This window comes from Erythrolamprus reginae, chromosome 1 (genome assembly GCF_031021105.1).
Source record: "Erythrolamprus reginae isolate rEryReg1 chromosome 1, rEryReg1.hap1, whole genome shotgun sequence".
Classification (NCBI taxonomy): Eukaryota; Metazoa; Chordata; class Lepidosauria; order Squamata; family Dipsadidae; genus Erythrolamprus; species Erythrolamprus reginae.
In genome coordinates, this window is record NC_091950.1 from 283,223,252 (window position 1) to 283,244,407 (window position 21,156).

A 21,156-nucleotide genomic window follows, 5' to 3' on the forward strand; every position below is an offset into this window, starting at 1 on the left:
ATTGGAAGCTGGCAGCAAAGGCAGCTAATGGTGATCTATTATAAGATGCTGCAATGTCATAATTACAAACCAAACCTCAATCATATGAACATGGAGATACTGTGACCTTGCAGATATGAGGACCCATCATAAGAAACCTTCATGCAGCACATCCTACCTTTGAAAGGAACAAGTGATAGTTCAGCAAGGACAATTTGTATTTGCAGATAAACCCATCTACAGATAAGCCAAGCCTCGTTTTGGGGATGTATTTCAGTATTTAAAATTCTCAGCTCAACCATGAGTATATTCAGTATTTTTATATTGATTTAAAAATAAATAAAAATATTTTTAAACATCGAAATGGCTTTTTAATGTATTAAGAAGTAAATTTTCTAAGAAAGATTCTCTTTTAAGGAGACAGAGGTACAGGAATGGCAATAAATTTAATTCTATCCATGTTAGAAATACAATAATACAATAGTCTTCGGAGAGGGGCGGCATACAAATCTAAATAATAAATAATAATAAATAAATAAATAATGTATTTATTCTAAAAGCATTACGAATCACTGTGACCCCCAAAGCATAATTTATTCTAACCTCATAGACTTCAGAGATATACCATTCAAAATATCAGCAATATGCAATACAGTATATTGCATATGCAATACAATATAAATACATTTATAACTTCTCCTCTCTGGACATGAGATGTTTGCAAACAATAGAAAAAGAACTGTTTGTGTCACAGAACAAAGAAACCTGCAACAAATCTCATGACTATTTAAAATGAATCAACAAATAGATTGCCAACTAGCTTACAACAATGCAAGTGCCTGTATGTACCAGAAACTTCTCAGAACACTGAATTATCCAATAATTACCGGTGCAATGTACTTAAAACCTTACATTATTCAAGGATATAATATCCTTGCAGCAGGTATTCCATAGCAATTCTTTTCTTCAAGACAGCTTATCTTCAGGATTTGAGGGAATAGGCCCAATTCAGATTTGAAGTAGTTGCCAACACAAGTTAGAACTTTCCAAATATGAACTTTTTAATACCTTTTAGCAAAGTCACCTCAATCTCTAATTCGTAGCAGTACATAATGATTAAGTCATCTATTTTGTAGGGAAAGAACCAAATCACAAATAAGATTCTCTAAAGCTATGTGGTTAATTGTTAGCATTTGGGCAGATTTTTTAAAAAAACTTTATAGAAAAAAATGAAGCAATTTTTTTTATTTTAAAAATAATCAAGGCCTGGCTGATTCAGACTGCTTATTCAGACTGTATCTAACTGAAATGCCAATTGAAGAAATTAAGCAGAGATTTAGACATACTAGTAACCTGTTTTCCCCCAAAATAAGACATCCTCTGGTAATAAGCCCAATCAGGTTTTTGAGTACATGGCAACAAGGCCAAGCACTTATTTCAGAGTTCCAAAAAATATAAGATAGGGTCTTATTTTGGGGGAAACATGGTACTGAAAATTTTCACTTTTAGATAAGCATGCAATTTAAAGCATTCACAGCACATTATTGCTGGTTTCTAATTTATCATTATTTTATTCTGCTACAGAACATTTAGATTAATCCACTTTTAATCATTAAGATTTTATTGTTTATTGGAGAATGTAACTATCTCATTTTCATTTTAAATAAGAAATATATGTAGGGACATATTTAAGGAGACAAACTAATGGGAAAAATATATTTAGACCTCCAATAAATACATATTTTACTAGTTTCTTAGGAGCCACAAACACTGCTCTGAAACTAGCATTGTAAAAACACTCTCTCACTTCTGAAACTCAGTTAAGAGCACTTTGTCAGGGATAGTTGTAATGACTCAGGGGGAAAAAACAAGGAAGAGCAAATGACAAAAGTTACAGTTAAGCAATAAAAAGTGTCATAAAACAATGAACAAACTTTTAATATTTTCATGATTTTTTTATGCAAGAAGAAAAATGAGAAAAGGCTTATAAATTTCAAAGTCACCATTTGGGCATTTAGTCACAATACAGTCATGGCCTGGAAGAGAAAAATAAGATTTGAAGAAACTGTGTGAAAGCGCTTCTCTTCACAAATGCAGACAGACAATCATATTACATGCCACCCTTTCATTCCAAAATGATACAGTGGTACAAAAGCTAAGTGTGATATAATAAAGTGTTGGGCTAGCATTAAAAAACAAACCAGGGTCAAGACCATATTCAACCACAGTTCACTGGGTAACTTTGGACAAATCATTCATCCTCAGTCCAACCTTTCTTAGTGTTCTTGAGTAGTAGTTCACCATCTTGAGCTTTTGAGAAGATGAGATAAATTAATCTAATAATTAATTAAAAATTAATCTCATAAATGACCGTGGAATGCATTGGAAGTATTTTGAGGGGGATTGACAGATCTCTTCAGGAGATTTCTTTTCCTAAAATACATTGCATTTCTATTAATTCTATTAATTTCTATTAATTCTAATAGAAGATAATTCTATTAATCTCTTCCCATATATAAGTATTAGCCATTCAAGCTAAGCCAGGTCAAGAAACAGATACTGTAGGACCAGTACTTTCAAACATCTTTCAATTTGGGCACTGTGTAGCATTCTTAGTCTTCTCCAAGAATCTGCTTAATAGCTTGTTCCTTCTTTCTCCATTTGATAAGATTTCATACTTTCCAAGCTCAACTCTAAATTCCTTTACATTCTCTTTGCTACTAACAGTTGCCCAATGCTATATATTTCATAAATTTTGCCAGTATCTCAATACTAGCATTGTTAACACTATTAACGTCAGAGGGGGAAATTATAAAAAGAGGCACATCAAAGTGCTTCAATCACCCAAGCCATATCAAATATTCTTGTGGCTTGTAACTGGGATTCATTTAAAATCTTTGCTGAGAGTCAACAAATTACAGCTAACTAGTACCTATCTACCAATAGTTGGCCTATCTGGCACAACACCTACTATGTTTGGAATATACGGTAATTCACTTAGCTTCCTAACCATAACGTACAAAATTTTATTTGATGAACCATGTTACAACAAACAAAATAGTGAAGACACCACAGAGAATCAAGAAAATACCCAGACCAGCATAAAAGAAACAGAAACTCTAAACAATGTTTGAAAGTGAGATGCGCAATACTAAATTAGATACAATAAATGATGGATGGATGGATGGATACACAGACATGTACAATCACACAGAGAGAGACATACAGTACTCTGGTATTCCTTGCTTTTCAGTATTTTACACTCATTTTTTTATTTCTAAAAGCCATCCTACCTGAGGATTAAGAGCATGAAAGCTAATACACCTGGAGATCACAAAGCTCAAGAAGACTAATAAAGTGATTCATGGCTCTAAAGTTGAAATATTTCCATATGAGATAGCTTTCTCACAATGTAAGGTTTCCTCTATTCTATCAAGAGAAACAACCTGCTAATGTGTGGCAATCATGCTACCGTCAGGGTAAAGAGAGTCAGGAACTCCTGATCTCAACAACAGACACATTAGATTAAAGAGTCAGGTAGTATTTAGCATTGTCAGTAAAAGGCAGTAGGGGCCTCGGTGGTGCAGTGTTTAGAGTGCAGTACTGCAAGCTACTTCTGATCACCCACTGCCAGCAGTTTGGCAGATCCAATCTCAGTTGGCTCAAGGTTGACTCAGCCTTCCATCCTTCCAAGGTCGGTAAAATGAGGACCCAGATTGTTGCAGGCAATATGCTTACTTACTCTCTGTAAACCGCTTAGAGAGGACTGTAAAGCACTATGAAGCTGTATTATAAATGTAAATGCTAAACAATCATGCAAAAAGCTGCCCAGTATGCCATCCACAAAACAGTGCAATTTTACTCCATGATCAGAATCAGAAGGCCAGTACTGCTCTTGGGAACTGCAGAATACAAGGTCTACTATTACGACCACCACCACTACTCCCCAAAAAAGGAAAGTAGGGCCCTTTTTATTGCTACCATAATTTTTGGATATGTATTTACCGCAACCCAAGGAAATGCCATTTTCTTAATCTCCAGGAAGAAAAGGCAAGACCTTAACTCCCTTCCCTTTTTTAAATACAGTATACCTAATCTGTCCTCCAGCCATTTTCATCGCTTGCAGCGACTGCAGGCTTCCCTCCCTTTTCTTCTCTTCTTGCATCTATTAGGATCAGCAAGAGATACACACACACACACACACACAGGTTTAATATCTCCGTGACGTGCAGAAATTTAATCCGGGGACTTCGTTCTTCTTGGCCATACTTGGAAACTGTGCACCTGTCGGATTTTTACCTGCAGGTCAGTGTGAAAAGCAGAAGCTACCATACATTTGGGGACCGGGGGGGGTGTGATGAAGGTACGCTCGCTACTCCCACTTGCCCCCCCCCCCTCCGGTCGCTCACGGTGATTTTCCCTTTTGGGGACTGACTCACCAGTCGCTAGTTGAAGGAGCTAGAACGGTCACAGAAGGACGCGCGTTGGAGGGCAGGGAAATTCATCCTCAATGAATCCGAAAGGCCCCGGGCCGGGTCAGGACGAAACTGCAGGACGAGGAGGAGGAAGAGGCGGCGGCAGCAGAGATGACCTGAAGAACCGCCACGGCTACAACCCTCCAAATACAGCTGACGGCGCCGAGAAAGATAGCGGCGGCGGGAGGGGGAAAGGGGACACACACATGAACAAAGGAGCGCAGGATTGGGCAGCGTGCTGAGTATTCCGAGTGCTTATTGGCTGGTGGGAAGGCCAGCCTCGCCTCCCGGCTTCTGCCCGGCGCTGAAAAGAGGTTGACGCGTAAAAGGACGCTTGGGCCAGGAGGATGAGGTTAAGGGTGGCAACCCGAGGTGGAGCGGACAGTAGCGGCTACTCTTTCCCTTGTTCCGCCTGAATTGCAGGCCGGGTTGGTGTGAGCTGTAGGTCTGCAAGCGTCTGTGTTTCCTCGCTGAACTATATTCTTTACAAGACTATTCAGAGGGCTCTTTGGTGCTCTCTTGAGCTGGTTGGCTTTCTTTGCAGGTGTCTCATTACCTGAATTCGGCAGCAATAGTGTTGCAGTTGGATTCGTTTACCAGTTTCGGGAATGAAGACCACAAGGAGATTTATTAATGCATGCAGGTTTATTAATGCATGCAGGTTCAGAGTATTCATATAACGAAGTCTAAACCCCGGGTTCTGCGTGCACAAGTACACCAGCGTGCCTTCCGTCCCCTGTCCTTATGTTTCTTTCTTACTAGTATCATGTATACAAACATTTTTATATCTTTGTATACTACCAATATGTACTTGACTAAATAAATAAAATTATGCCCGAGGTAAGATTCTTATACCTTACATAACGCTTGTATGACCAAGGGTGTCATCCATCTGCCAATAACAATTTATAGATGATATTATGTTCTTATACAGAAAAAGAAGTAGTTAACATAAAAATCACATAAACAGGAAAATGTAGGTTCGCTCATGCAGCTTGTAACAGTATCTTACCACTGATCTATGTATCTAATTTAGTATTGCCCATCTCACTTTCAAACATTATGGTTATGCTGGTCTTGCTAATTTCTTGATTCTCTGTGGCATCCCCACTATTTTGTTTGTTGTCTTGCCTGTTACAGTAAGCAAAGGGGTTTTCTAGAGGTTAGTGAGGTGTAAAAAAGAAAAGTTAGTTCAAAGATCTTAACAATATAGAAATAATGATGAATGTAAAGAAGTAATGGTGAACATGAAATGATTAATGTGCAAATAGAAATTAATGTGCTTCTTCCTCAATAGCAGTTAGACTGCTTCCCAGTGCTTTACAGCCCTCTCTATGAGGTTTATAAAGTTGGCATATTTCCCCAAACAACCTGGGTCCTCATTTTACCTTTGGAAGGGTGGAAGACTTGATCTTGGTGAGATTCGAACTGCAAAATTTGAGACAGCAGTCAGCAGAAGTAGCCTGCAATACTGCACTCTAACCACTATGCCACCACAGCTTACCATCAGTGCTACTCTGGAGCTTGACTAGCACTGATAATGTTGCCTAGTTTGGATAATGAGATGTTTGCAAGATAACCAACATGTTCAGAGACCAAGGAACCGTCATCTCATCCCTGGACTGCACATATTCTCCTTTATTGAGACTATCCAGAATTAGTCTGCAATTGGGTGAGCTGAGCATTTATTTACTAAAACCCAAACAAAATAGTGCCTGGAAGTCTAAAGAGGTCTTAGAGGTCTTCTGCCCTATGCCATTTCAGATAGGTGGCTGTCTAGTCTTTTCTTTAAAAACCCACTAATGAAGCACCTACAAATAATTATATAATTTCTTAATCATTTTTCATCACTCCCTGTCAGTATCTCATGTTTTCTTATTTTTATTGATGACATTACAGATATAACTTAAGGGGGAGGGGAAGGCTTTGTGACTACATTTTACAACACTCAGCCACACTTTCTTTCAATATTGTGCTAACTTTGAATACTGCAGATGTCAGTATCAATGATCATAGAAATCTATTTGAAACATAAATTAATATCCATAATTATCTGCATCAAGGTGATATAACATTATCAGATTTAAATCCCCATTATCACAGAACACAATATAGAACAATTTGTTTGGCTCCATTAGCCAATTCACTGATAAAACAGAAAGGATTATGTTTACATAATATACAAGCCCAAATTGAGCAATCCAATTGCTCTCTACTTTGAAGAGTGTTCGGAAACTTCAAATCGTCCAAAATGCAGTTGCGTGAGCGGTATTGGGCCTCCCGAGGCATGCCCATATCTCAACATCACTCCATGGACTGAACTGGCTGCCTATTGGTTTCCTGACACAATTCAAAATGTTGGTTATGACCTATAAAGCCCTACATGGCATAGGACCAGATAATGTCTGAGACTACCTTCTGCCGCACAAATCCCAGCATCCAGTGAAGTCCCACAGAGTTGGTCTTTTCAGGGTCCTGTCAACCAGACAATGTCGGGTGGCAGTGCCTAAGGGAAGAGCCTTTTCTGTAGGGGCCCGGTCCTCTGGAACCAGCTCCCCCCAGAGATTCGCACTGCCCCCATTCTCCTTGCTTTCCAAAAAAGTTTGAAAACTTATCTTTGCCACCAGGCCTGGGGCCATTAGATCTCTCCCCCCCACCGACCAACGAATGTGTTTAGAGTGACTTATTGAGTGAATGATAAATTGAATGTTTTTTAAGTCTTTAGCATGTTTTTGTTAAGTCTTTTAACTGTAATTAATTGGATCAAATTATTTTATTATGTATTCTATGTTTGTTGTGAGCCGCCTCGAGTCCACGGAGAAGGGTGGCATACAAATCCAATTAATAAATAATAAATAAATAAATTTTATTTTTTGCTGTATGAACTCAGCCCATATGGTCACATGACCATATAGCATGTCATGTGACCAAGAAAGTTGCACTAGATTAAACTACAGATAAATTTATCATGCATATGATGTAAATATGGCCAGGGTTTCAGGACCAATAGACATATACTATACAAGGTCGCTTTAGTATTCATCTTTTTATATCATACAGCTGTAAGTGTAAAATGATTCAACTACAGGCCGTCCTCGACTTACAACAGTTTGTTTAGTAACCAAAGTTATAACAGCATAGCAAAAGGGGATTTATGATCATTCTTCACACAACCATTGTAGCATAATGACCATAGACACTTGATCAAAATTCAGACACTTGGCAACTAACTCATATTTGTAATGGTTGCAGTGTTCCAGGGTCATGTGATCACATTTTATCATCTTCTGATAAGCAAAGACAATGGGAAACCAGATTACAGAATAACAGAATGATAGAATTGAAGAGACCTTGGAAGTTCTCTAATCCAACCCCTTGCTCAATATACTATTTCAGATAATGAGATTGGTTATCCAATCTCTTCTTTAAAAAAAACCTAGTGATAAAGCACCCACAATTTTTTAAAAAAAGTTTTTTATTTATAATACAATTTTTAAAAATGGATATGATGTAACATTCCAATTTAAACATTTCCATCAAGTTATTTCTCCTCCTAAATACAATTCTGTATCTCTCTATAAAATATCCAAACTTTATATACAAAACCAAATCCATTTTTCCTATTCGCTAACATAAGGGTACAGTGGTACCTCGAGATACGAGTTTAATTCGTTCCGGACCTGGGCTCTTAAGTCGAGCAGCTCTTATCTCGAACGACTTTTCCCCATAGGAATTAATGTAAATAATTTTAATTGGTTCCAGCCCTCAAAAAACTCACAAAGTTAGTCTAACTTATGCAGAAAGACATGTTTTAATGAAGAAATGTACATGTATATATAAATGAATAATGAAGTTTCTTTCACTTAACTTGTAAACTTTCTTAAACTTTTAAATTTACATATGTTCAACTTCTCTGCCACCCAATCCTGTAGGACAGAGGTCCCCAACCCTTTTTGCACCAGGGACCGGCTTTAAGCGATCAAGAGAGGAATGGGTGAATGAATGGACGGAGGGTGGGAAGGAAGGAAGGAAAGAGGGAAGGGACAGGAACAGAGGAAGGAAGCAAGGAAACTTATGAAAGGGGAGAGTAAGATAGGAATGAGTGAAGGGAGGGAGGGAGGGAAGAAAGTGGGAAGGAGAAAAAAGAAGAAATAGAGGAAGGGAAGGTAAAAGAGAGAAAGAAAAAGAGCAAGAAAGAAAGAAAGAAAGAAAGAAAGAAAGGGGGAAGGGACAGGAACAGAGGAAGGAAGCAAGGAAACTTATGAAAGGGGAGAGTAAGAGAGGAATGAGTGGAGGGAGGGAGGGAAGAAGGTGGGAAGGAGAAAGAAAAGAAGAAATAGAGGAAGGGAAGGTAAAAGAGAGAAAGAAAAAGAGCAAGAAAGAAAGCTGCAAGCACCCCCCGAGCCCCCCAGGCCGGCTGCAACCTTTTAAAACACGCGCGCCGCTTCGCAGCTGTCTCCTGAAGCCGAACGCGGAAGTTAGCGTTTGGCTTCAGGAGACAGCTCCTTGGCGCTTGTATCTCGAATTTGGGCTTGTAAGTAGAACAAAAATATCTCTCCCCTCCCAGCTCTTATCTCGAGTTGCTCTTAAGTAGAGCAGCTCTTATGTCGGGGTTCCACTGTATATACATTTCCAATGTCACTACTTCATAATCCCAACAATCCTCGATTCGCACCAGTAGTACAATTTATCCCAGATTTCAAAGTATTCCAACTCATTCTTATCTTTCAATTCCATTATAACCCTGTCCATTTCAAGCACAAGACTGTTTTATGTAATATCTCTTCCTTTGAAGGTGTTTCTTTGTTCTTCCATTTTTCTGAAGGCAAGCCATTCTCCTAATTGTTCTGTTACTAACTTGTCAAGTGGCAAAAAAAAAGCTCGTAAAATGGGGCAAAATTCATTTAACAACAGAAATTGTGGATGTAATTGTGATTGTAACTACCTGAATATGATTTGGGGGTTTTGGCACTAAGCTCTACTAGCTTCTTCATGGTTTCCTTGCATGAATGCAGTGAGCATTGCAAAGGGGGCTGTGGACTTCCATTAATTAGGACTGAAAATGGCAAAATCTCCAGAAATATAACCCTGCCTTACAGAATATAACAGCAGGAGAGACAACATAACTGTGAAGAAGACACTACATGCTGTACACATCCCAGAATTTTCAGTCATTGTGCACAATTTGTGTATTGTAGTCCCAACATTGTTAGAAGGATTGCTGATCTAACAGAAAAATAATAATTCAGAGATGTCTTTGTTTTTATAAGTAATATAGAGCTGACTTCATACTTACAGATTTCAGTTTTAGCCAACGCTCTTTAGAAAAACTATAGGCAGCTGGAATTTTTGGGACCAAAGCAAGTGAACTAGAAAATAAACAAAAAGAGTTTTGAAGAGGACCTTTAGCAGAGAGAAGAATAGGACAACTCAATTGTTGCCAAAAAAACCCCCAACCCCTGACATTAATTGACCAGCACTGGTGATTTACCAGATGAGTGCTATATTTCCATACTAGAAGAGTAAACCCTCAAAACGATGCTGTACAGCACTGCACACCAAGAACTAGACACAAGAACAGTTTTTTCCCGAATGCCATCACTCTGCTAAACAAATAATCCCCTCAACACAGTCAAACTATTTACTAAGTCTGCACTACCATTACTACTAGGTTTTTTTCTCATCATTCCTATCACTAGTGATGGGTGAACTGAACCCGCACAATTCGGGTCCGTACTGAATTTTGTGGTGTTTGGTATGCCGAACACGAACCCGAATTTTTTTCAAACTTCGGGCAAAGTTCGGGGTCATGTTCGCCGTTTGGAGCTTTGACGTCACCGGCAGGTTGCTAAGGACACCAAGATGATCACTTCCTGGATTCCATGGAATACAGGAAGTGATCACCTTGGTGTCCTTAGCAACCTGCCGGTAACATCAAAGCTCCACCCCAGAATCTCTTCGTGGGAGGGATTCCCCGTTCGGGTTCGGTTCGGGTTCGGCCGAATTTTGCGTAAAGTTCGTCCGAACTTGCCGAACCCGAACACCGTTGGGTTCGCCCATCACTACCTATCACCCATTTCCTCCCACATATGACTGTATGACTATAACTTGTTGCTTACATCCTTACGATTTATATTAATATTATGTTTCCTGATTACTTATTTGTATGCTATGACAATAATTAAGTGTTTTACATCATGATTCTTGACAAATGTATCTTTTCTTTTATGTACACTGAGAACATATGCACCAAAGACAAATTCCTTGTGGGTCCAATCACACTTGGCCAATAAAGAATAAAGAATTCAATTCTATTCTAAACAAGTTACTCCTATTGCAAATACTAAGCTTGTCTTCTCACTGGAGAACAAAGTAAAAGGACTGCAGGACTGCTTCCCATCTTTTTAAGAATATCAGAGAAGATGCAGCATATAATATCACACAGAGAGTTGTCCATGAAGGTGAATGGGAAAAAAACCTTCAAATAAAGACAGGACTTAGCAATAGTACCACTTCATAGAGCTTTACAAATGCCAGCAAGTTGCCAAGCACCCAAATTGTGATCACATGATTGCAGAGGTGGTGTAACAGACGTAACCTGAGGTTGGCTAGTAAGTCTCTTTCATAGCCATCTTAATTTAGAATGGTTGTTAAATGATTGGTCATAAATCAAGGACTACCTAAACAATATTACCTTGTGTTATGTTGAGTTAAATAGGATTTCAGTTAGTATGATTGATTTTCGTAAACAGATTTACATTCTTGTGAACTGTCATTAATCCATTTGTCAGATAATAGTACTGTACAATACTCTGCAAGTGTTTGAGCATCTATGTATTGTTTTAGCCACAAGATGTCACCATTGAGATACCTTATTTTTCAGTTTCCAGTATTGAGGGTGAAACTATTCAATGCTATTATCACATATGAATTTTTTTTTGCTGAATTGTTGAAAATACCTACTAAAAGTAACTCTCTTCCTTTGGTAGATCCAGAGCTACAGCAATCTCTAAATATAATGCCACAAACAAATTCCAAGACAAGAATATTCTGAACCTGGAATCATAAGTATTTTACCAATTCACATGAGTGTAGTGTGTATAAAATGAAAAAAATAGGCCATCCAAACAATACTCTTACCATTATTGTTTTTGTTGTTTATGCTTAAATGCTTATGCATTTTTCTTTTTGTGAAATAGCCAAAAAATATACAGTAGAAAATGTTTGCTCAAAACATTTCAAGAAGAATATTTAGGTACCTATTTATTATAAACTATGCCAGTAATATTTTGCCACATCTATTCGATCAAATCTATAGACTATATCATATTTACTAATGTGACTGTAAACTGAAAGCAGTAGACAATTTTCATTTATCGGTGGTAAAATACTGCAGATTGAGGACAAGGTAACTGCAAAAATCTACATTCCCTGAGAAATGTTCCTCTAGATTTCATATAACAAAGCTTCATATTCATTACTGAGAAATATTAGGCTGAAGGGATTCAGCAGCTTACAGTATTGTGGCTCAATTCTATCTATGTATATTTAAGTTCTGGGTTTAACAAGCTAAGATAGTGAAGGCTGATCCTTTTGGCCATGGTATATTTTCTCATTTCTTTCCTTCATCTTTCCCAAGATGATATTCTCTTAAATGGGATGAATAATAACCATCATTTCAACCTAATATCCCACGCCGACAGAGAACGAGGACACTATAGGCAGTAGGATGGAGAAAGCTGGTCTAATCACAATACTCTTTTCTGATCAATTGGCCAGTATTTTTTCTTTCAGACTGAATCATTACCTCTTTGTAAGCACTTTCACTTTTGTTCAACTAGGTCAACTTCCAGCTGTCTATTGGGGAATCTAGTAGAGGAGTAAAATCTGTGTCCAAGGAGAAAGATAATGATACGATGTTGGTTACTTTCTAGGGAAAAATGATATTAAAACTTTTAAAAAAAATTCATCCAGAAGTGACATTTGTACAAATAATACAGTATCCTTTTGCAGAAATGTGGCCCAATTCAACAGTAAAGATTGATACAGTAAGACCCTAACAATCTTATGAATTATATCTAATTTTAACTTGACTTTGGTCACCATTCAATGAATTGATATAGTCTGACATTCCAAATGAAACTTTTATCTCAATTGAAATACAGGCTCTTCATGAATTCTAGTTTGCACTGACACTGGATAAGAATGGCCAATTAAAAATTAGTCTGTCCTAGAAATGAAAGATCCCAATATCCCACAATTTCTTTGTCTATTAGGAAGCCAACATTGCTTCTCTCAGCTTTTCTTGTCAGCCTGCACCAAGGGGGATTTTAGTCCAAGGCAAGCTAATATTCCTTTTCTTTATAAAAAGTCCATGGCAAATAGATGAGCCACTCATTTGGCATCACATCACATAACCTAATCGATTGATGTCAGAAGCATGTTCACTACCACACAATCCAACAAGTCTTCAGTTTAATCAGATCTCAGTGGATGGTGTGTTTTTTTCTTAAACAAAACCTTGCAATTGCATCAAGAGTAACCAGTATATAAGAGCTCACTTTATAAAATTGTGTATTGCCTTAGATTCCAGATACATTTTCACAAGAAGGAGAAATTCTAAATATGGAAGTCAAAAAGAAATGAAATGCAGAAAGTGAACAGATTATGAACATTTCCCTTTCATAAGATTATTTATTAATAAAACTGTTTAGTATTACTGTACATCATAGCACATATATCCAGGCAAAGGATGAGCAAATGTAAAAAAGTATAAAATAAATAAAGGTACATTCTTCTTTAAGATAAGTTGGATCCAGGTTCAAGCCTGTATAATCTCTGGGCACAGACAAATTATCAGAAAATAACCCTTTCATCTTTAATCAAATTATAGGGTCGGGGGAGCTGAATGGTTTGTTGCTTTTTAACTTAACTATTATTTCTATTTTCCAACTGTTTTACATTAAGGTACCACATAATTTTTGTGATTTTGAATAATACACTTGATTTAAAATGGTGACCCTTCTGAATTTATTTTCTTCTTCTCCTTCTTTTTGGTCAATTAAAACAATTTCAGAACCAAATTGCAGTATACAGGGGTGGACAAAAAACTGGAAACACCATGAAAAATCATCAAAATATCTTTTAATATGGTGCTGGTCCACCTTTTGTGGCAAATACAGCCTCAGTTCTCCAAGGTATTGATTCATACAAATTGTGAATTGTTTCCAAAGGGATTTTAGCCCATTCTTCAGTTAAAGCATCCTCCAGTTCTTTTAGAGACGATGGTGGTGGAAATCGTCTTCTTACTTGAATCACTAATATCGACTATAAATTCTCAATAATGTTGAGGTCTGATGATTGTGGTGGCCAGATGAGATGCTGAACTTCATTAGAATGTTCCTCGTGCCATTTTTTAACACTTCTTACTCTATGGATTGGTGCATTATCATCTTGAAAGATGGCATCCCCCTCTGGAAACAGTTCTTGAACCATAGGATGAATTTGATCGGCCAAAATTCCTAAATAGTCATGGCTGTTAATTCTTCCATGAAGGGAAATCATTGGCCTGGCAGATTTCGAAGAAATAGCACCCCAGATCATCACTGAACCCCCGCCATGTTTGACGGTTGGGAGAAGGCAGTCTGGATGAAATGATTCTTTTGACTGTCTCTAAACGTAAATACGGCCGGAGGTCGGAAAAAGGGTAAACGATGATTCATCAGAAACAATCACATTTTGCCACTGCTCGAGGGACAATTTCTGGTGGTTTCTACACCACTCTAAACGCTTTGAAACATTTGTCTTTGAGAGCATAGGTTTTCTAATTGCAGCTCTTCCATGGAATCCAGATTTGTGAAGCTCCCTTTGAATCATTTTTGTGGAAACTTGGTTCTGTACATGTCTATTGAGCTCTGCAGTGATTTTAGGAGCTGTGGTCTTGCGATCCGCTCTAACAATTCGCTTTAGAGTCTGACGGTCTCTCTCAGACAACTGACTTTCGACCAGACCTGTGCTTGGCTGAGGACTTTTTCCCTTCTCTTTCAAAAGCAGTCATTACTTTTGAGACATTACCTCTTGAAACGCCAAACATTCGGGCATTTTCTGTTACACTTAGCGCCTGCCATTCGAACACCAACAATTTGACCTCTTTGAAAGTCTGAAAGGTCTGCCATTTCTAGAAAGTTATAACCAATTTCCTTAAATTTCTGTTTAAAAAAAGGTAGTTTAAAAAAACATATCAAATAACAGAATTAATTTTTTAAAAACAAATTAAAATATGTCAAGTTTTGATTGATTTGAACATGTTCAAACATTATGATGCCAAAAAGTCAAGTGTTTCCATTTTTCTGTCCACCCCCCTGTAGTTCCTTTATATAATAAATAGGAAATAACGAGTGAGGTTAAGAATTGAATACTATTCTAGGGGCACATTCATTTATTTTTAATAGAATATGTCTTTGAAGATAGAATAGAATTGTCAGGGCAATGTTCTCATTACATTTTGACACTACTTCTTTTTCTACTTAACAAAACCCCTACAATTTCATTACAAGTTGTAAGAAGCATCTATGGGATCAGATCAAAATTCCATTAAGTTCAATAATTAATAGTTAATTCAACATCCCTTGAAAGCCTACGAACAGGGCATTGATACAAACTCTTCTGACATGTTACTAAAGTTCCCATTTTAGCAGTGTGCTGTGCAAAGAATTTTATTTCGTCTGACCTGAATCTCCAACTATTCAGGTTCACTGAACAAGCATAGGTTCTACTAGGCAGAAAAATATCCTTATTTTCTTTTTCCACAGCATCATAATTTTATTACACTTATATCTTCATGATTGTACCTTATCTTACTGTGCTTCCCAAAATGTATTGTTGACCAGTACTTTTACGAGATTCTAAATTTGCTTTCTCCTCCATCAGTTTGCAAGTAATAGATGTATATTGTTGGATCACAACTCAGAATATGCCATTGTGATTTAATAAATCCCCTTCCAATCCTCTTTTGGATAGATAATTGAAAACTTAACCCATTATTTAAATTATAAAATAATTGTAGCAATTATCGGCCCTTAGTCCCATGCTCTATTGTAGCAATTGTAGCAATTTGGTCCTTAGTCCCATACTCTATTTTCATTCTGTCATTTGTGTATTCTTCACATTTTCTGTCTTTTAAAAAAAATCTTGGCTTTAGGCATCCAAGAAGTGGTTGATGTGTGTACTACATAAGAAAGATAGAAAACTGAAAGATCTAATAAACAGTCTCATCCAATGTTACTTCCCCTTTCCAGGATAGCTCCTCGAACAACTGCATGAAAATTTTCTGCTCTTCTCTACTATATTTCCCTTCCTAAATTCTATAGCCACCATCAATCATTTGTTTGTCTAAAGCGAAATAAGTGTTTTTTGAAATAGCATCATTTCTCAGATTTTTGGAGTCTCTCTTTTGCTAAGAGAATATGAAGTAATAAGGCCAAAACAAAATGCAGCCCTTACCTATGCAAAGCAGTGGCTTCCTAGAACAGAGGTCTCCAACCTTGACAGCTTTGAGACTTGTGGACTTCAACTCCCAATTACTCAGCTAGCAAAGGTGGCTGAGGGATTCTGGGAGTTGAAGTCCACAAGTCTTAAAGTTGGCAAGGTTGGACACCCCTCTTCTAGATTTTTTTCACAGAGATTTTTACTGCTTCAAGCATCTCAGTGCAATACAGGGGTGGGGAGTTTACATGTTCGCCTGTGGCTTGACTTGTAGATCCACAGCTTAGTTAATCTTGCTGGCTCTTGCTTAGTTGACTATATGACACTGGTTAAAAATCAGCAGCATAATAGAGGAGCAGAGGTCATCAATTGTGAAGTTACCAATACAGTATATTCATACATTTTCTCCTGCATGCAGGAAGAAGAAAGAGTTCATTTGTTCCAAGTAAAGAGCAAAGTGGCACTAATAAGGCAGAACTGTAGAGATCAAAGCGGCTTCTATGTTGAGCCATTTTCTGTAACACTGAGGGTATTTGCTCACTTATTTAAGAATTCCAGATAATGACTTTTCCAAACTTAGGAAAGATTTGGAAAAGTCCAGATTTTTTTAAAAAAAATCTGGAATGAGTGCATTCTCGTCAGGTGTTAAATAATAATAAACTGAAAGTCAGTTTTCAAGTATAAAAACTTCAAGTTAGTGTTTACTCATGGCAGCTGCCTAGCCCTAGATAAATCCTGGAATGGCTTGCCATTTCCTTCAGCTTAGGGGGAGGGGGGAGTGTAGAAGAAACATCATTATTTCTTGTAAGTTTCATTGTGTTCAATAAATAATTATTGAAGAAACAACTGGTGGGCATTACTTTCTGGGCGACCCTCGTATATTCATTCCAGATGTTGAAGTCCATCAGTCTTAGTCAATAAAGCTGAAAGATGAGTAGTGCAATTCAACAACATCTGGAAGACCCACCTCTCCTACCGAACAAGATTATTTTGGGGAAAAGATAAATTAGAAGTTTTTTATTCAATAATGCTTTCATATTTTCCTGCTGATAAATCAGCACAGAGGTTTCAAATTAATCCCCAATTTAAAAAGCACAACCCCCTTCTTGCAAACAATCACTATGACACACACACACACAATAAAAAACAGGATACAAAACAAAGTTCACTCCACTTGCCTACTGCCGAAAACAACGTATTTTATGACGTAGTCTTTGAAAAAGACAAGTCCAAAATGGAGTCCATTTTGGATCTGTCCAAAATAAATCTAGCACTTTTATATTATGAAACGATTGTAAAAGGCTGCCTTGTAGGAGCTAGAAGGGAAGATTGATGCTTTGCCACAGAGGTCTTCAAACTTGGCAACTTTAGGACTTGTGGACTTCAACTCCCAGAATTCTCCAGCCAGCAAAGAGAATTCTTGGAGTTGAAGTCCACAAGTCTAAAGTTGCTAAGTTTGGGGACCCTTGCTTTGGGACATTACTGGAACTCTATATTTATGAGGGTGAAAGTTCACTCTTTGAGTTTGTGGGCTGGTTTCTGAACGTTTTATTACCAGGCTAGGTAACATCTTCAGTGGAGTGTGGAATTATCCAGAAGGGATTATCCAGAACCAAAGATAAGATACAGAAGGATGAAAAAAAAAACCAGTGTAATCAATGTAATTCCAAGAGGTTGGAAGATTCTGGCTTTCATTTGCGACATACACAAAAGGGGTGTATGAAATGGCAGGAATGGCAATAACCCACAAACCCACAGCCACACTGCACCAGGAACTGTCCAGAACCAATGGCAAAATACAGAGGGGTGAAATAATCAATGTAATCTATAAAATCAACTTTTAACCATTGTACATGGGACAAACATCACATCAATTAAAAACCAGGATCCACGAATACCAGCTGGCCGTCAAATGCCATGATACCAAATCCTTAATCTCCAGGAGACATGTTGCACTTACCTACATACCGGTACACTGACTGTGCATCATAATGTTTTACGCCTCTGCTCACAACACGCATGTGCATGTCGCCTCATGAGTTTTTGTTTCTGCGCAGAAGCAAAAAAAGGCCTTTTTAAAAAAAAAAAAAAATTGCACGCACTGGAGTCGTCGCGTGCAAATTACACAATCTGTGGGCCACTATCGGAATGGCACATCCCAGCACACTGGTAGGAACCCACCACTGAGTCACACCGACACCAAACAGCACCAGTTCAATTGGAGCAACACAAAAATCGGCCACACTACTGCCCGACACACTTTTGAGTTCGTCAAAGTCTGGCACTCCACAGGCAATTCCATCAACAGACACTTTGGCCTACAACCAGCACACAAACCCCTCAGAATCCAAATCAATTGGCACAGCCAATCAGCGACAGCACCAACCCACACAATGCCACGCCCCCCCTGGTAGGAAAAAATGGAGCTGTATATGCAGCTCCACGTCCCCGATACATGCATGTGCACACTGGCATATGAGATTTGGCTTCCTGTACATGCACAGAAGCTGAATCTTGCACCAATGTGCAAGCGCCCAACCACAGCAGATGCGTCGGTCACTGGGAACGCGCCAGTAGCGTCAGCAACCCCTCACCAGTAGTTTCCCTCTCAATGACTCTGACTTGATGTAATCTCATTACGAGACCCATCACTAGACCCTCACTTGACACACCCACACCCAAAGCCCTTATAAGCAGAAGAACATGACATCCCCTAAATTCCATTGAAGATGTTACCTAGCCTGGTAACAAAATTTTCGGAAACCCATCCACGAACCTTCACCTTGATTGATTGATTGAACTGTCTCTAGAAACTGTCTAAAAATATTGTGAAAAATATCGGACAAATAAAGGGAAATATTTATTCACCCAGGAGGTCATTGGTTTATGGAATTCATTTCCAGAAGAGGTCATGACAGCTGTCAGCATGGATAGCTTCAAGGCAGGATTAGACAGATTCATGGATGCCAAGTGTATCGGTGATTATTGAAATGGATGTCCAGGTGCCGCCTCTATGTTGGTTGAGGCAGGCAAGATTCCCATGGGTACCATTTGTTGGGGGTCAAGGAAAAGGGAGGGTTTTGCCTTCTCTTTCTGCTCAAGATCCCCATGTACAATTGGTGGGCCACTGTGTGATACAGAATGCTGGACTCAATGGGCTTTGGCCTGATTCAGCGTGGCTCTTCCTATGTTCTTATGTTCTTCTTATGTGACTATTTGTGACAAACAAAATATTGCAAAAATATCCTTTTCCATGAGAATCCCAAATAAAATTCCAATACATGGACAATGCCCTACATATATTAAGCAAATCACAATTCACAAAATGGATCTTCTTCTTTCCCTCCATTCACATAAATATTGGAAGATTCCCAAGAAACTCAGAAGTTTTTAACTCATTGTAATTGTTAACTGATATGGTACATGTACTTGTAATGTCTCACGTGAAGTGCATAATCAACCTACCTTATTCCCCCTCTCTTTCTCTCTCCCATTTTACCCCATTTAAATCCTTCATTAGTCCAGCTACTCTATCATCTAATGCAGTGATCTGCAGTTCATGAAAACATACAACTTTTAATAAAATTTGTTAAAAGATGCTACAGTACTAGATTTTTTTTATTACCTGATAACAATACTAAGTTTTTTACTACCTGGTGTGTTTTTTTACTACCATAGACCAGCATGTCTGCCTTCCCTAATTTCTTTGCTTCACATCTACTGGGATAACCTACATGCCCAATAATAAACCAATTCTAGCCAATACCAAGGGACTAGTGGCATGGTGGTCAAGGCGTTGGATTAGAATACGGGACAACCAGTTTAAGTATAGAGATTTATTAAGCAATATTAGGTAGGCAGATGGACAAAGGACAGAGTATTCTATGCACCACTGTAAGTTCTGGAGGAAAAGCAGTGTAGAAATCTAATAAACAAGTTAATAAACCTAACTCAGAAGAAAAAAAATGAAGTATTTTGTTGTAATTCCATAAATGGAGGTTAGAAACCTTGTTATGTACAAGAAATTATTTTGTTGTAATTCCATAAATGGAGGTTAGAAACCTTGTTATGTACAAGAAATTATCTAGAGACATACTGATGGGTCCTGATTTATTTTCCTTTCATCTCTGTTCTGAGATGCATCTGGTCACCTTTTCAGAAACGTAGCCTTTTTTGCAGTTTGGTTTTCATTACTCCCAATGGGATCTGAGAAGAGAAGAATGGTATCCGCAAAGGCATTGCCCCCAATCTGCCAGCGCAAATGTTCAGTGGCTCATTCGGGTGTCAGCCACAAAGCCTTTAGTATAAAGGCAATTCTCAGTAGAGCCAGCCCGCCTCCCCCCCCCCAAAAAAAAAATTCCTTAATGGGACTTTGTAAAATGAACAATCACCAGTTGGTGGATAACTCCCCAAAGTATAAAGCAAGAGTCATGTTCATAAAAAAATGGCTTTTTTAACCTTGTCATAAAAAAGCATAACTGACTCACTATGGATCCATCTGAATAACCAGGGACATCCGCAGCAAGCCAAGATGTTGTCAAAATGATGAAATGTGTGTCATGACAGCACAACACAAGCTCTTCTACTTACGTACTTGCAGACAATACTGAGGCAGCAGTTTCATTTTATCATTATTCCCCATCTCCCACTATCACCCAATTCTCCCAACTGATACCCACATATGGTATATAGCCAGGCTACCATTTTACTTTCAGATGATAAAGGATCGAGAGCATATACATTTTTTTCTCCGTTTTTTTAAAGATAGCTAAAGAGCAAGACAATATTTGGGGCAACTGTCTGTCAAGTGAGGCTTGAGATGCAGAGGACACCTGTCACAGATTAATTGTTAAACCATTCACTTAGGGGCTGAAACATATATTACATATATTAACAAAAGATTTAAACTTAATATTAACTGCTCCAAACTTGACTGTAAAAATCTTGCTCTCTTCCCTTATATGAACCAGGAATAAGGTTTCTTCAATTATGTCTCTACACAGGGTTGGATCTCTTTTATCAGATCCATTTGTGTAAACTCACCTTCCATTGCTGAAAGTCAGTCATGAAGGCAAAATCATGAAATTAGACAGTAAATTTGTTTTGTTTTGTTTCAAACATAGTCAAAAGGAGAATGCAAGGGGAGTCAGAAAAACCATTTCTCATCAGGAGGATCACTTGGTCCTGAGCTGACACAGGCATTATCGTAATCTCAGGC

At 38.0% G+C, this 21,156-nt stretch overlaps 1 protein-coding gene across 3 annotated transcripts in view; it reads right to left on the bottom strand.

The window, feature by feature from the left end:
• Window positions 1-4,618, bottom strand: part of IBTK (inhibitor of Bruton tyrosine kinase) — a 51,346-nt gene extending 46,728 nt beyond the window's left edge. For all 3 annotated transcript variants that reach the window (XR_011557391.1, XM_070733109.1, XM_070733110.1), the window contains exon 1: window positions 4,419-4,618. The gene's annotated coding sequence lies outside the window, so the exon portion shown is untranslated. The remainder of the gene's footprint in view (window positions 1-4,418) is intronic.
• Window positions 4,619-21,156: the final 16,538 nt, after the last annotated feature.